The sequence below is a fragment of the Rhynchophorus ferrugineus genome, unplaced genomic scaffold (genome assembly GCF_030347505.1).
Source record: "Rhynchophorus ferrugineus isolate W39M unplaced genomic scaffold, kcgeb_rfMv2 rfM8, whole genome shotgun sequence".
NCBI classification, from domain to species: domain Eukaryota; kingdom Metazoa; phylum Arthropoda; class Insecta; order Coleoptera; family Curculionidae; genus Rhynchophorus; species Rhynchophorus ferrugineus.
Genome location: NW_027472587.1, coordinates 29,910,555 through 29,926,314, shown reverse-complemented (window position 1 = coordinate 29,926,314; position 15,760 = coordinate 29,910,555). Strand labels below are relative to the sequence as shown.

Genomic DNA, 15,760 nt, shown 5'->3' with positions numbered 1-15,760 from the left:
AGAAAAAGTGCAAGTGGCAGTCAACAAAATCTACAAATGGACGAAAGACTGAAAAATTCAACTTAATAGCTCCAAATCTGTCTACATTAATTTTGTATTAAGGCGAAATAATAAAAACTTAATTATATAACACAATGGATGCCCGATTCCTCAAGCAGAATCAGCAAAATACCTTGGAATCTATCTTGACGGTAGATTAAATTGGAAGCATCATGATAGACAAAAAGCAAAACACATTAGAACCAAAATAAAACAACTATACTGGTTAGTCGGAAGATACTCTCAACTTGATCTAAGATCAAAAAGGTTGATCTATAATACGATTATAAAGCCAATTTGGAATGGGGTGCAAATATGGGGTTGCGCTAAAAATTCAAATCAGTTAGTCATACAGCGCTGTCAAAACAAGGTTCTTCGATTGATTACCAATGCTTATCGCTATGTAACCAATGAAGAACTGCACGATGACCTGGAAATCAAATGGTTTTGAGAAGTTGTGCAGGATTTCGCCTTAAAACACGAAAGAAGACTAAAGACTAAATCATATTAACGTGGAAGCAATACATCTGCTGGACAGCGCGCAGGATGTCAGGAGATTGAAACGAACAAAACCATACGAATTTGTGTGAACATTTAGTGTGTAATATTAGTGTAAACTATAGCTATAAGTTAATAATTAACAAATAATTATAATTTTATAATTGAGGAATACATACTGATGTATTTTCTCGCACTCGTCTTGCTTGTTAATTAATCCAAGTACATAGGAAAAGTAGTAATAAATTAATTGTAAATTAAGATTGTACTAAGCGCATCTAATAAAGATGTTATAAAAAAATATTTTTTAAAATCTCTGATACTATTTTATGTAAATTTTGCTGTCGCATTCCGTCTGTTTTAACCTCAAATTTTAAATCATTCGTGTAGTCACTTTCGCTCACCAGTTATTAAGATTACTGCTTTAATGTAACTAAAGTCTAAAGTAGATATACAACAATACAGTCATTGTATACAATTTGGATATTTTTCATACCACCATACACTCCAAACCCGAACCGCTACTAACCGTTGATAACTATTCCTTAACAAAGTTAAGAAAATTTTCAAGACATCAGAGTATCAGAGAATAAGACAAAGAAACAATGATAGAACGAAAACAAGAGAATAAGTAATTAAACATCATTAACGAAAATCGATAATATCCAATCCTGGAAGAATACACATACGCTCCCTCGTACCGACGAGCTTGCTGGGAAATATACATCTGCCCGGAAATAAATCAGCGACCATGGCACAGCCTCCGCAGCAGGGTTATCCACCTTCCGAGCCTATGACCCATTGACCTACTTCCGAGATTGCACAGTTTGCGGGACCGTGCAGTGTCGGTTGAGGAAAATATCATGGAAATGTTACTCTGGAAAACAGCTGGCAGCATCGAAAAAGGCGAAGAAATTTACCTTAGGAATTATTGAAAAGAAAATAATTTTGATGGCAAATTATCAAAGTTATGTCAGAATTCAAAAGCCCTAATTTTCATTCACTACGAGGGTCACTATTTATATTTCGAGAATTGACATGGACTCACATCACTGTTGTCATGTGAGTCCATCTGTATACGTACTCAGAACATTTTGTCGCACGGACGCTATTTGTTTATTTTATATTTAATTGAGAGTTTCGTCTCGGCAAAAAAAATGGAACTGAATCGTGAACATTTTCGTGTGACGATTTTTTACGATTTTCGACGTGGATTATCACAACAAGTGTGCATCAGTCGACTTAATTTGACTTTTGGTGATGAAGCTCCATCAAAAACCACCGTGTATCGCTGGTTTAGTGAATTTAATCGTAGTCGTAGTTGGCTATTCGACGAGTTTCGTGAAGGTCGTTCAAAATCGGCTTTTGTGCCAGAAAACATCGATACTATGTGCGAAATGATTAAGAAAGATCGCCATGTCACCTATTGTGAGATTGACGCATCCCTAAGCATTCGTTCCACCAGCATATATGCGATTTTACATGAACACTTAGCTGTGCGAAAGTTATGTTTGCGTTGGATGCCACACAATTTGATAATTGCTCAAAAAAAGGCTCGTGTCGATTGGTGCAAAGAAAGTAAGCAGCAGTCGACTGTATGGGTGTTCCAAGATGAACAAAATCCAACAAAAGTTGTTCGCACACGAAGCACTTCAAAGAAAATGGTAGCCTGTTTCTTCGGGAAAATTGATTATATTGCAACAGTGCCTCTAGAGGATCGTAGAACAGTAAATTCTGATTGGTACACAATCATTTGTTTGCCAGAAGTCTTCGGTGAAATAAGGAAAACAAGAGACGCCGGATTGTTCTTTATCATAACAATGCGATAATTTATGGGTCATCCGCCGTACAGCACTGATTTGGCACCCAATGACTTTTTTTGTTCCCATCCGTGAAGAATAAACTGCGTGGTCAACGATTTTCATCGCCCGAAGAAGCTATTGAAGCGTTCAAAAATCATGTTTTGAAGATACCTCATTCAGAATGGAATAAATGCTTTGAAAATTGGTTTAAGCGTGTGCAAAAGTGTATCGATCATCGTGGCGAGTACTTTGAAAAACAATAAAAATATATTCGCAGCTTAACTATTTGTTTTTTCTTCCTATTCCCCAAATATAAATAGTGACCCTCGTATTCACTATTTCATTATTTTTCTTAAGTTATAGTGGCTCTTGAAAACATAACTGATTATAATTTAAATATATTAATGTCCTAAATCTGTATTATGTAAATAAAAAATCTATATATTCACAAAAAATAGAACAGAGATACTGTAAATTAAGAACGATTGTGAAATTAAAAATATTAAAGTTATTTAGGTTTCTTCGTTCAGCTATTCATTGATTTAGCAACAATAGTACAACACTGTCCAGGTAAAGTTAGAAATAATTATAGAAGATATTAAAGAGAAAGTAATTTTTAGGTTTTGGGCAAATTATCAAATATCAATAAAAGTCAAAATATCATAAACCTTATTATTTTCATTATAGTAGCTCTTGAACATACAATTGATTACAATTTACATAGAACAATGTTCGAAATCCCTGTAGATTCCTATTACATAAAAAATAGAGGAGCAAAACTATTGTAAATTCACAAACATTGTGAAACTAAACATATTAAGATAATGTGTTTCTTATAGTAATTCATTTATTTTGTTTGAAACAGCAACACGACAATACTGCCCAGACAAAGTTATAATCAACTTAAGTTAAAATTCAAAAACCATCACTGATTTTTTAGTTGTAGTTTAGTAAATTACATAGAATAATGTTTAATATATGTATATATATGTATATATATATAAAAATATCTATATAGTAAATCGACAAGTATTCTGAAACCAAACATATTAAAATTATATTCTTCTTTAGTTATTAATTCATTTATTTTACAACAGCAATAGTCAGTACAACACTGGCCAGGTAAGGTTACAAATTATTAATGAATATATTAAAAAGAAAGTAATTTTTATATCGTTTTATACAAAACTGTCAAGTTAAAGTCAAAATAACTGTTTTTGATTTAGTTATAGTGACTTCTGAATATACAATTAATTACAATTTACATAGAATAGTGTTCTAAATCTATTTAGATTCCTAGTGTTCATTAAGTAAATAAAAATATTTATATTTGCATAAAAGATACAGGAACAAAAACGCAGTAAATCCAAAAGCGTTTTGAAACTAAACATTGCAGCATTATAGATAAAATTAGTATTGTTATAATAAACGATAAAACATTAATTAAAAAAATAACAATGTGTAGTCCTGGTTTAAACGAAACAACATAATTTGAAAATATAATAATTTAAATATAACAGTTTAACTTGTTTAAAAATCCAAATCAAATTAATGTATTGCAAAGGATATTGAAATTATATCATGCTAATCCTACTTGTGATATCCTGATACTTATAACTTTTATACTACATTTACAAAATCCTACTTAACGTAATGTTAATGTTTAAATGAATTAGATATAGTTAATATAACGTTACTAATTTACAATTAGGATTAGATAGTTTAACGAATGCTAGGTTTAACTAAGTTCTATTTCACACTAGCATGTGAAGTGAAAATAATTTTTATCAATAAATTATAACCGTTATAGCATGACATTGTAAAAACAACAAATATACTTTGTAAATAAAACTGTAGTATTATTATAACCTACAAAGACTTAAAAATGACTTACCGATTATGAAGTGCTACCACCGTTGAAATAGTTGTGTTAAGGTTTTAAATTTTTCATTTAACAACACCACCAGTATACAGTCAGTCACTATTGAAATATACTAAAAAAACCTTACTGTCAATAAATATGAGTCCACCTTCACGATACATCAAACATTAATGACTAAGAAGCAAATAATTTTTGGTAGTTGTAATGAAGTAACCTTAGGCACTACGTTACCTCGAGATGAAAGCACAAACTAACAGGTACTTCCCTTGAAGTCATTAAATAAAAGGAAACACTATTACCCCCCTACCAACTGTAGATCAATTTAGGACTACTATAATATTTTAACATAAAACAAACATTGTGCAATTTTTTTTTTAAATTATTATGGCAGTAGGTAATATAATAATAAAATATAATTTAAAAATGTTAGTCCCGAGTTTTAACCGTTATATAAAAATTCCAATAATAGTTTTTAAAAAATATATTCGGCAGTCATCAAAGCGTTTTTGTAAGTATGGTAATATAATAATAAAACCTATTTGGTTCTGGAAAATGTCCACAGTAACTCAAACAAATAAATGACCCGTAATATTAAAAAGATATACCGTTAACCAACAAAATATCGTACTATACAGTTTTATCATTATAATACAATAAACAAAAAATAATTAAAAATGTTAAACAAAAATATAAAAAATATTAAATTATTAAAGAAAAAAAGTAAATAATAATATATAAACGAAATAGCATAATATAATAATTCAAAAATAATAGTTTTATTTGATTATTAACGTTTCGCTCAAATCAAATGAATGTATAGTAAGTGATACTGAAATTATATCATGATAACTAGCGTTGGGAACTATCGACTGAAAAAAGTCGAAACAGTTGATAGTCAAAAAAACTAGTAATTACTAGCAATGAAATAGTAATTACTATTTTCAGTCAAATGCACGCTTCGACTGTTTTTTCAGAGGAAGATGTACGAACGCTGTCCTGTATAAATAGTGAGAGAGGAAAGGACGGAGATAATTGCTTGGGGTAGTTAATTTTATATGTGCTTATATTTTCCAACGGTAGTATAAGCGAGATGGAGATGTACAAATTCCTTCACGTACTAACTTTAAAAAAGAAAAGGAAAAAAATAATTACTGAATTATATAAATTACTATATAAATATACTAATATGCAATTTATAACTTCATTTTAAACGAAGTAGAACTGCTTTTATATATATTTTTTTAAATTGAATTTGAATTTTTTTATGGAATGGAATAATACCACACAAATGTTTTATCGTATTTTAGTATGTTAATTGCTATTTATAAATCATATACTATAATAAATATAGACAGTACAATAGAACTAAAACAAAACCTAAAAACTAAAGATGTACAATAACCATAAATACTAAATAAAAATTAAACATATAACTAATCATAGAAAAAAACTAATCCATCACATAACTAAAATGATCGCATAATAACTACCACAGCTTCTTCAAATAAAGTAAAGGCTCTATTTATTATGGAACGGAAATATTTTTTAACAAAAATCCAGAGTCGTAATAAAATCAGTCGGACCAAAAATAGCGACTGAAAACAGTCGACTGAAACAATAGTCGAAAGTCAATTTCAGTCTATAGTTCCCAACACTAGTAAAAAGGAATGGAATTTTTCTATGGAATGGAATAATAACCCAAAAATATTTTATCGTATTTTAATATGTTAATTGCTATTTTGAAATAAGATACTATAATAAATATTGACAATACAATAGAAATTAAACAAAACCGAAAAACTAAAGATATACAATAACCATAAATACTAAATAAAAATCAAACATATAATATACCTAATCATAGAAAATACTAATTCATGTCATAATTAAAAATGATCGCACAATAACAACTAGAGCTTTTTTAAATAAAGCAAATGCTTTATTTATTATTGAACGGAAATATTTTTTAACAAAAATCGAGAGAGTAATCGAAATATTACCTATTATTGCCATAAAAACATTGAAAAGTATTTTACTATTTATCATTCACAATTTTAATCTTTTGGCGCAATTACATTAACACTCTTGAAAAATATCGTTCCAAAATGCTGCTATATTAATACACAATGTTTTGTTATTTATAAGGAAACTACCAAAAAAATCATAAAACTATATATATTACATATAAATCTATGTAAGCCTAATTTCGGCATATTTTTGTCAAGGTCGCGACTAGGACGACAGAGCCAGAACGTAAAAAATCAGTCGAATGAAACTAGTAGAATACAAAATAGTAACTAAAAGTACACCACTGAAACAGTCGATAGTAAATAGTAACAAAATCAGTCGGACCGAAAATAGCGACTGAAACAGTCGATAGTAAAAAGTAGTCAATTACTAAACAGTCGATAATCGATTTTAGTCGATAGTTCCCAACGCTAATGATAACCCTACTTGTGATACCCTGATACTTAACATATGGTATCCTGATAGCTGCTAGCTGCAAATATAATTTTAATCCAACATATTCATTGCCTACTCAATAAAATCAAATTTGTATTAATATCAATATAGACAAATCAAATAAGTTCTGATCCAAAATAGCAGTGAATCAAGATGTATATCGTATTGCCTATTGTAATTTGAAAAATCGTTTTTATACCTGAAAATATTTTCGTTCTCATTTTAATAATTAAAATACATGTTGTCTGGTACGTTCGAATAGGGAACCATTAAAAATTAACCAAAACATTAGTGATAATAATAGGTTATAAACTGACAAAAGTTGTTTCGGCGCTTTGTTGTTTTGATAAATTTTAAATCGCGTCGCTCAATCGCGAGGTCAAATAAATAATCAACCCGAAACAGATTAGATTAAATATACTAAAACACGTAAAATGTTACAGGTAGTTAAATGCGACAATATTGAGACGTTTTGACGTCATAAAGAGAAATGACGTGAGTGAATTGCCACTTTGGTTAGATTATATATTGAAATTGTATTCTGATAACCATATTCCTGATATCTATGATATCCTGATAGCTACCACTATCAGATTCAAAAAAAATAAGAAGAGAAAATTGAATTTGACGCCCGACAAAAATCAGAGAAATCTCGACACAGAAAATCAGGAAAAAATAATTTAAAAAAAAGGCCCGTCACCTATAAGATACATTTCACAAATGCGTATTTTACAAGATGTTAATTCGGTCCGTACTCCTCTACGGATCTAATGTCTACTTCAAGTTTGTTACACCCAACCAGGTCGAACGGCTTCAAGTTTTCCAGAATAAGCTTCTCAGGAGAATATTAAACGCTCCATGGTTTGTCAGAAATAATCAAATTCATAGGGAAAGTGACACTCCAGAAATCAAGCACATCATATCTCAATCATTTCACAAATAACAACTCAGCTCAAGTTCTTCTGAAAACGCGCTTGTTCACATGCTGGTCGACATGCTGGGTGCTTAGCACCGCGTCACCGCTAAGCTCCCCCCCTTTTCCAGGCTAAAACGGCTTCATCCGTCGCTACAGTCATAACTTTTGCACCCATACAACAGTACCCAGTTGTGTGTTAACTCAGGTTCGCGAATCAATAGAATCGCCGGGCCCTCGTGCCCAATAACGGCTGCCCGATCAGCGGGTGCCATATACCCAAATTTAATGCAGTAGCAGTAGCGACCCACAGGGGTCAACTGTGAGGCGGTTTCGGTTTAGTGTATTGGTAAGCCACATAACCCGGTCCAATTTGTCACTCCAGGGCAAGTCTCCGCGACCAGGTATGCGTCATGCATTCCACCGCCTGGTTTTTAGGCCAGAACCAAAAAAAAATTACATTTCAAAAATTGGAGAAGTTCCAAATAAAACTCACAATAGCAAAAACTAATTATATCAGCCCTGAATTATATAGAAGAAGTGATAAAACTACAAGAAATATTACAGAAATAAAGTTAAATATGAAATATAAAATTTAGAGAGATATAAAATTAAAAATTAGAGAACTAAGTTTTATTGGTCTGGTTATAGGGTTATGGTAAAAACAATAAAATATCGTGGAAAGTAAATAACATGTTTAATGTTAACATTTGCTAATGATAAGACACTGAGAAAATCTTCAAGATAAGGTAAATAATATTGGGCAGTATGGTAGAAATGGTTCCTATTAAGGAGTCAAGATTAATTCCACAATGCAAAATGTGTCAAGCATTTGGGCACACACTGAAGTATTGTGCTAGAAAGCCGAGATGTGTTAAGTGTGCTGGCAGAGATATCACATCCAATTGTTAAAAATCGGAAAATCAAAAACCAGGTGTTAACTGCGGAGAGGAGCATCCTGTCCAGGTTGTGTTCTTTCGAAAGAATTACAAAAACTACGAAACGAAAATGCTTATATGGCTAAATCTAAAAAATGAGATCTTATAAAAAGATACACCAAATGTACAAAAGGAAAACACAATCAATAAAAAAAAAAATATCCCTATAGAACTGCGATAGACAAATAAAAAAAACAGGAAGGCAACGATAGTAAAACACTACAACTTATACTAAACAAAATTACACAAATTCTTTAAATTAGATAATTCTTTATTGAGTATGGACAAGACAAATCAAAAACATTGAAAAAGGAATTAAGAAAAAAAGCCCCTCAAAACTACAGTACAAAAAAGTACAAAAAAAAATTAAACGAAACGATTTTTTTTGGCAAAATTAGTTTTTTTATTCAACATAGTTCCCTTTAAGGGTGATACACTGATTATAGCGACCCTTCAACTTTTCTATACCATTTTTGTAGTAGGATTTGTCCTTCAAAAAAGGAGTGGCTTCAAAATAGGCCTTAGTTTCGATGGTCACCGTTTTCATTCGACGAACATTTCTTCTCAGCGAGAATTTTTTTGAGATCTGAGAACAGGAAGTAGTCGCTAAGGGCCAGATCTGGAGAATGTGGTGGACGAGGAAGCAATACGAAGCCCAATTCATGGATTTTTGCCATAGTTTTCACTTACTTGTGACACGGTGCATTGTCTTGGTGACGCACTTTCCTTTTCTTCAAATGCGACTGTTTTTCGGCGATTTCGTCTTTGAAACGGTCCTATAACGCTATCTAATAATCGCTGTCGACGGTCCTTCCTTTTTCAAGGTTGTTAATGAAAATTATTCCATGCGCATCCCAAAATACAAATGCCATAATCTTGCCAGCCGACAGTTGCGTTTTCCCACGCTTTGGAGCTTGTTCATCGTGTGCAGTCCACTCGGATGACTGTCGATGGGATGATATACACATTCAGTTGATACTTCAGAGTGTCTGCTATTTCATTCAATTGCAATATATGATCATTCAAAATCATTTTGTGGATTTTTTAATGTTTTCCTCGGTAACAACGTCTTTTGGGCATCCACTGCGTTCACTGTCTTCGGTGCTCATTTCACCATGTCTAAACTTAGCATACCAATCATTGATGGTTGATTTTCCTGGGGCAATATCCGGAAACTCGCCATCAAGCCAAGTTTTTACTTCAATTGTATTTTTCCCTTTAAAATGCAATATTTTATCAACACGCGAAATTCCTATTTATCTATTTTTTTACAATAACGAAAGTTGCTAAAATGCTATAATTCACAAACTAATGATCCGAGAGCTGTCCAATTTATATACGCATCTTTTGAGTGTTAGGGCTAACTAAAAAACATATGGATTTAATTCTATTAGCGCCATGCATATGTCAGGTCGGGGACTTTTCAATTGACCTGTTAGAATGCGAATGGATTGCTCAACCATCAGCAAGCGCTCCAAGCAATGCTTGACATAAATAAGACAGATGTATACCAATTCTTTATTAAATTCATAAACTACAAAACACAACGCACAAATGAGCCAGAGAACCAGTAGCAAAAGGATCATAAAAGAAAATATTCGACAAATTAATAAGAATAAGTCCAGGCAAGAGCTGTGAATATTATATCTAAGAACGGCACCATTAAAGTAATCAGTTTAAATAGCTCATTAAAACACAGTATCAGGCAAACATATGCAAGTTGAAAAATATCTAGAACTAAACTCAGTTACCGGGTACAGACTGTGGAAAAACCGGATTTTGTGGTATGAAATTGATCAAGAATATTCAGCACTCAGCGTGGCAAGATACTCCATAAATCAGACGGAAATTAAAATGTAATAACTACCTTAAATAAATCCTAGAAGTAAAAAATATATCACAAAAAAGAAGTAAGATGAAGAAATGTGATTATTCCAGGACTCAGCAAGATAAAACTAGACCGAATACTAAATATCCCAAGTGAGACATGAAATGAAACAACTAAAAAATGACACTATGAGTGAATTTCTGCATAGACTTGTAAACAATGTTAGTGCTGAGTCTTCGCAGTGGAGAGCTAACAGAAACTTAAAAGGATCTCGTGAACACCTACGATAAAAACGAATATAACTACAAGATTTGCAGATTACCTCTAGAGATTGTTTCAACTCCATGCAGTGGCATTTTGACCGACATTAGGAAAGAAATGAAAAATGTTATTAGCGCAAAAAAGGCTCCTGAATTTGACCGAATTACCGGGAAAATATTAAGGGTACTCCCAAGAAAAGCTCTAATTAAGTTCATTAATCTAATAAATGCTTCGCTCAGACTACAATATGTACCACAACTCTGAAAGGTGGCCCAAGGAATTATTATTTCTAAACCAGGAAATTCACCTCATGAAACAGCATTATGCCGCTCAATATCACTATTGCCGACTAATGACGTTCAAATTATTTATGAAGTTTAATTGAAAAGGATAAAACCAATCATTGAGGAAACGCGTCTTATTCTGTATCATCAATTTGGTTTCAGGAAACAAATTTCCAGGAATGATCTGATTCACAGCATCACCAATGTCATAGAAAAATCACTAGAAGAAAATACGGTTTGTTTTGCAATATGTTTGGCAGCTTTCGGTAAAATCTAGCATGGGTGTTTAAATACAAGATTAAAATGCTTCTCTGAGACCAATATTGAAAAATTTTAGCGTCACATAGTATATCGGAAAATACAAGCAAGTGTGGCACAGGGAAGTCCATTGGGTCTAGTCCTTATTCGTATTAGTACATTCAGTGAAAATATTGTTGCCACATTTGCAGATGGCACTGTAATCCTACCCATTGGTTTACAACAATAAAAATAAAATATTTTTAACAAAAAAATTTAACCGACTTCAAAAAGTAAATAAGGAACTAACTAAAAATTAAAAAATAAACGTTAAAACGTTTTAAAATAAAATATGTATATAATAATCGTTGGACAACTAAATAAAATAAACACAATTTAACCTATCTACTATACGTATTTTATATTCTACTATTTACACTCAATTTAGCTTAATACCTACTTGAACCTATTTATCTATTTACAATTTTATTAGTGCCGAAACAGTTACATTAATTTATATTTGTTTTGTTGGTAATTTAATTTTTTATATACGTCACAAAATTATATTATAAAGTGATTAGTTGGTAGTAGTAAAAATAACATTTTTAACAGATAAATAGGTTTGTTTAGGTAGGTATTAAGCTAAATTGTGTGTATATATTACCCCCCCCCCCTGACCCCATTAGATCCTGACTTAGTTCCAATGGGACCACCTCGGAAGTGCATTATTTCGAATGAAAGTAGGATTTTAAAAACCGGTCCACAATTGACATTGATATATATATATATATATATATATATATATTAATTTCACTAACAAAACAATCAAGTTACAGGCCAGTATATATAAATCAGCAAGTAGTTCCGTACGGAAATAACCAAATATCCTGGCATCACCCTTGCATAGCATAGCATAAATTATAAATTAAATCATAAATTATAATAGTCTCAGAAATCTTAAAAAAATGTGTCCAAAAACCAGAGAATAATTTAAATGTAATATGGGATAATATGAGCAATAATAATTTTGCAGCAAACGAAATATATTAAACGAAATAAGTGAAGTTTTCATACGTCAATGACACAAGATCATTGATTAAAATGCTAAATAATCGATCAAATTACGATTAGTTTATATATCGCCGATATTTTTTCAGAGAAGTATCGATATCGAACTTTTAATGGCAAAATAAAATAGCGATATTAAAACCTAGGATTTTAGAAGCAAATCTGTTGTGTATCCAGTGTATGAGTAGGAACAAAAAAACGAGACGTACTTTTCCCTGGAAGAAATTTCTAGCTCTATTTCAAAAATACATTAAGTATCTGTGTGTGATTTAGCATTGTTTTTAGCATACAATTAATTATATAAAGTATTTGTGTTCATAGATAAAACATATGTATATTGTTTTTTATACAAACATATAAGACGAATAACAGAACATAGCAAAATTAAATTGAAGGTAAACTTGATTAAACTACATGTAAAGTTTTAGAACAAAGCTATTCAATATAGTGCCAAGTTTTATTGCCCTTTAGAAAGATGTTTGTAAACTGCCATCAATTAAAAACTTCATTATTTTGAAGGTCAATATTTTGGCTTAAGGCTACTTAAGCGAGATAGATGGGATTTTTTTGATGTATGTTTAAAATTAAATAAACATAATTCTTTTTTTGTTTGCATTCAATTATACAATAATATAAGATACAATACAATTCGACTGATTTTAGAGACAAGAAAATAGTTCATGATACATTTTCAGACAATCAGACAATATTTTCCTTCCCATTTTATTCTAGTTAAAAAGAGACACAATTCTGGCTGATTAATTCGAACACGTAAACGAATGAACCTGTCAAAGTCGTCTGATTGTCAGACGTATGCAAAATTCGTGAAGGCAATAGTGTTACGAGGTTATAATTCTAACCTATAAAGTATTGTGGCTGTATAACTAACTGTAGTTTTTAAATAGTACTATAATATCAAATAAATTGTAAAGTGTAATAAATATAAATATAATTTGTTAACATTTTTGTTCAATTAATTTATTTATATTAGAATTTTGTTGTATGTTAATGCCAAACTGAACTAAAACTCCAGTTGGTACGGCAACAATTTTGATGTCACAAATTTAGATGACGTATATACAAAATAACTGTGAATAGACTATATATCATATATTTTAATTTTTGTTGTTCTTTAAAGTATTACTTTCTGGTATGCTTCCTCCATCTTTGAAGTATATCACATATTTTGCCAGTATTAATGAAACGATTCACAATTTTGTAAAATTTTAAAAATAGTTATAAGTTGCCTAAATATATTTTATGTTGAACAAGAAAATTAAATATTAACAGACACGAAAGTATAGAAAGACGGCTTGGTGGCGCAGTGGTAAAGGCGATGGGACGGTCTTCCTACTGTTGCGATAGCCGCGGGTCCGAATCCTGTTGAGAATGGTCGTAAATGTATGTTTGTGATTGTTTGAAATTTGTGAATGTTCTAGGCAAGAGTGTAAAATCCGACAAAGGGAATGATCCCAGTCATGCTAGTAACCAGGCTGGGTAAGACCTGACGTTTTCTGGGATGATTTCTAAAGTTGGTCACTCGCCAGTCGGTAGGCTTAATGCCGAGGACCGTGGTTCGGAGCCCACGTTAAACTTTAGGCCCAGTCCAGATAAACCCATAGTTGGTAAAAGGAGACTTTAAAATATATTAAGAAAAAAAGTATAGGAACTTTAATATATCTTATTTAAATAAATATGTTTATAATTTTTAATTAAATTTTAGTATATTTATGTTTATATATACTTATATTTTAAAAAATATCGAAAGTTTTTTGCAATAATAGCCATATTTTTAATAATCCTTTAAAATTAAGTCCCGATTTTAAAATGTTTAAGAATATATTATCTTTATTTATTTATTGTAATATATTGTAATATAATATCTTTTTTTTAATACCGAATAATGTCGGCTGAAAAAAACATCGATATATCGGTCAAAAAAATATAGGAAAAAAAAATTCAATATTTTTTTGAGTATATGGTCTGTAGTACCATCAACAGCCGAATAATATTATTGTTTGAATAAAATTTATGAAATCAACAATTGAACAATTTAATTTCGACCCCATGAACACAATCTCGATAATACGAGCAATATATTTTGCATAATAATAATATTGATCGCATTCATCTACCTGGAATCAAAAAAGGAATGCTATAAAATTAATACAGAGAATCAGATCGGATTGCGCAACAGGACGATATGGACCAGATGCATAGAACCTAATCCGGATTTCAGAGAAACCTAATCCACCAAAACCGATCTTGTTCCAAGAAATAACCAAATTATGAGGGTATAATGCTCGGGAACGAATTCCACGAACTGCCAGTTTAAATTGAACAACACAGGATCGAAATAAACGAATTATTTTATGTTTCTAGGTGCTTTAAAAGCAAATAATAAATACAAATAAAAATATGCAAACACTTTTCGCGCTGATGACAAGAATAAATAATTGAGCTGTAAAATACAGGTCATTCACGTGTTATTAACCCAAATTTTGGCGCGACCTATCGCCAACCTCCCGAGGTGAAACAATGAATCTCTTTCGAAGTACCCAAAGCGCCACCTATGATCGAAGTTATAAATATTATATAATATTGATTATTTAAAAAATAGCACGTTTTTGTCTTAATAAATGCCTATTGCATTGAAACATGGTGAAGTTTAGACAAATAACAATTAAACTTTGAACAAATTGTATAAAATGCCAAAACCGTTTTATGTTATTTGACAAAAAAATTACAAATTGGCGAAGGTAAAGACTCTTTTAAAGTAATAAGTAAAATATAGCATAAAAAACAAGCAATCTTTATTTGAAAGTAAACAGAAAAAAATACAAATCAAAATACGTACATGCAACAGCCTTTGATTCAAATAATTTAAGAATAAAATGATAATAAAGAATGAAGCATATTATCAGGATCACTAGTTCAAACTTTGTGGGGCCAACATTTTAAGAAACAGAAATACTGAAGCATAAAAATTACATACAGCACTAACCCTTTCACTTTTTGTTCTTGCCTAAAACACAATTAATTAATAAATAATGTAATCATACTCGAGCATATCCCCATATACCAATTTGATTAACATTCTATTTTACATTAACAAAATCATTTTTAACATAATGTCAGTGTTTGTATAAATAAAATATTAAGTATGTCATAAATAAAGTTATAAAATATATTATATTATAGGTGAGTTTAGACTATTCAGTTGAATTTAAGTTTTACTATTTTATTGTAATGTATGAAGTGTTTCATTAATATATTATAACCGTCATAGAATAAAATTATATATTATACATAAAATTCTGTGACAATACTGTATATTAATATTACAAACCGTGTAGTAGATAAAACTATAGTATTATAACCTATAAAGATTAAAAAATTACTTACCAATTTTGGAACGCTACAACCACCAGTTGCATTAATTGTTGTATTAATATTTTGAGTTAACTGTTATCAACAGATAAAAATTGCATTCCTGTGGTATCCAGGTCCTTATAGATAGATCTATAGTCTTTAAAATACATTTTAG

General features: G+C 30.8%; 1 protein-coding gene across 2 annotated transcripts in view; it reads right to left on the bottom strand.

Moving 5' to 3' along the window:
• Positions 1 to 15,760, bottom strand: part of enc (R3H domain containing protein encore) — a 79,321-nt gene extending 63,561 nt beyond the window's left edge. The window contains exon 1 of one of the 2 annotated variants that reach the window (XM_076411223.1): positions 15,619 to 15,760. The gene's annotated coding sequence lies outside the window, so the exon portion shown is untranslated. The remainder of the gene's footprint in view (positions 1 to 15,618) is intronic. The other variant, XM_076411226.1, reaches the window with a different exon arrangement.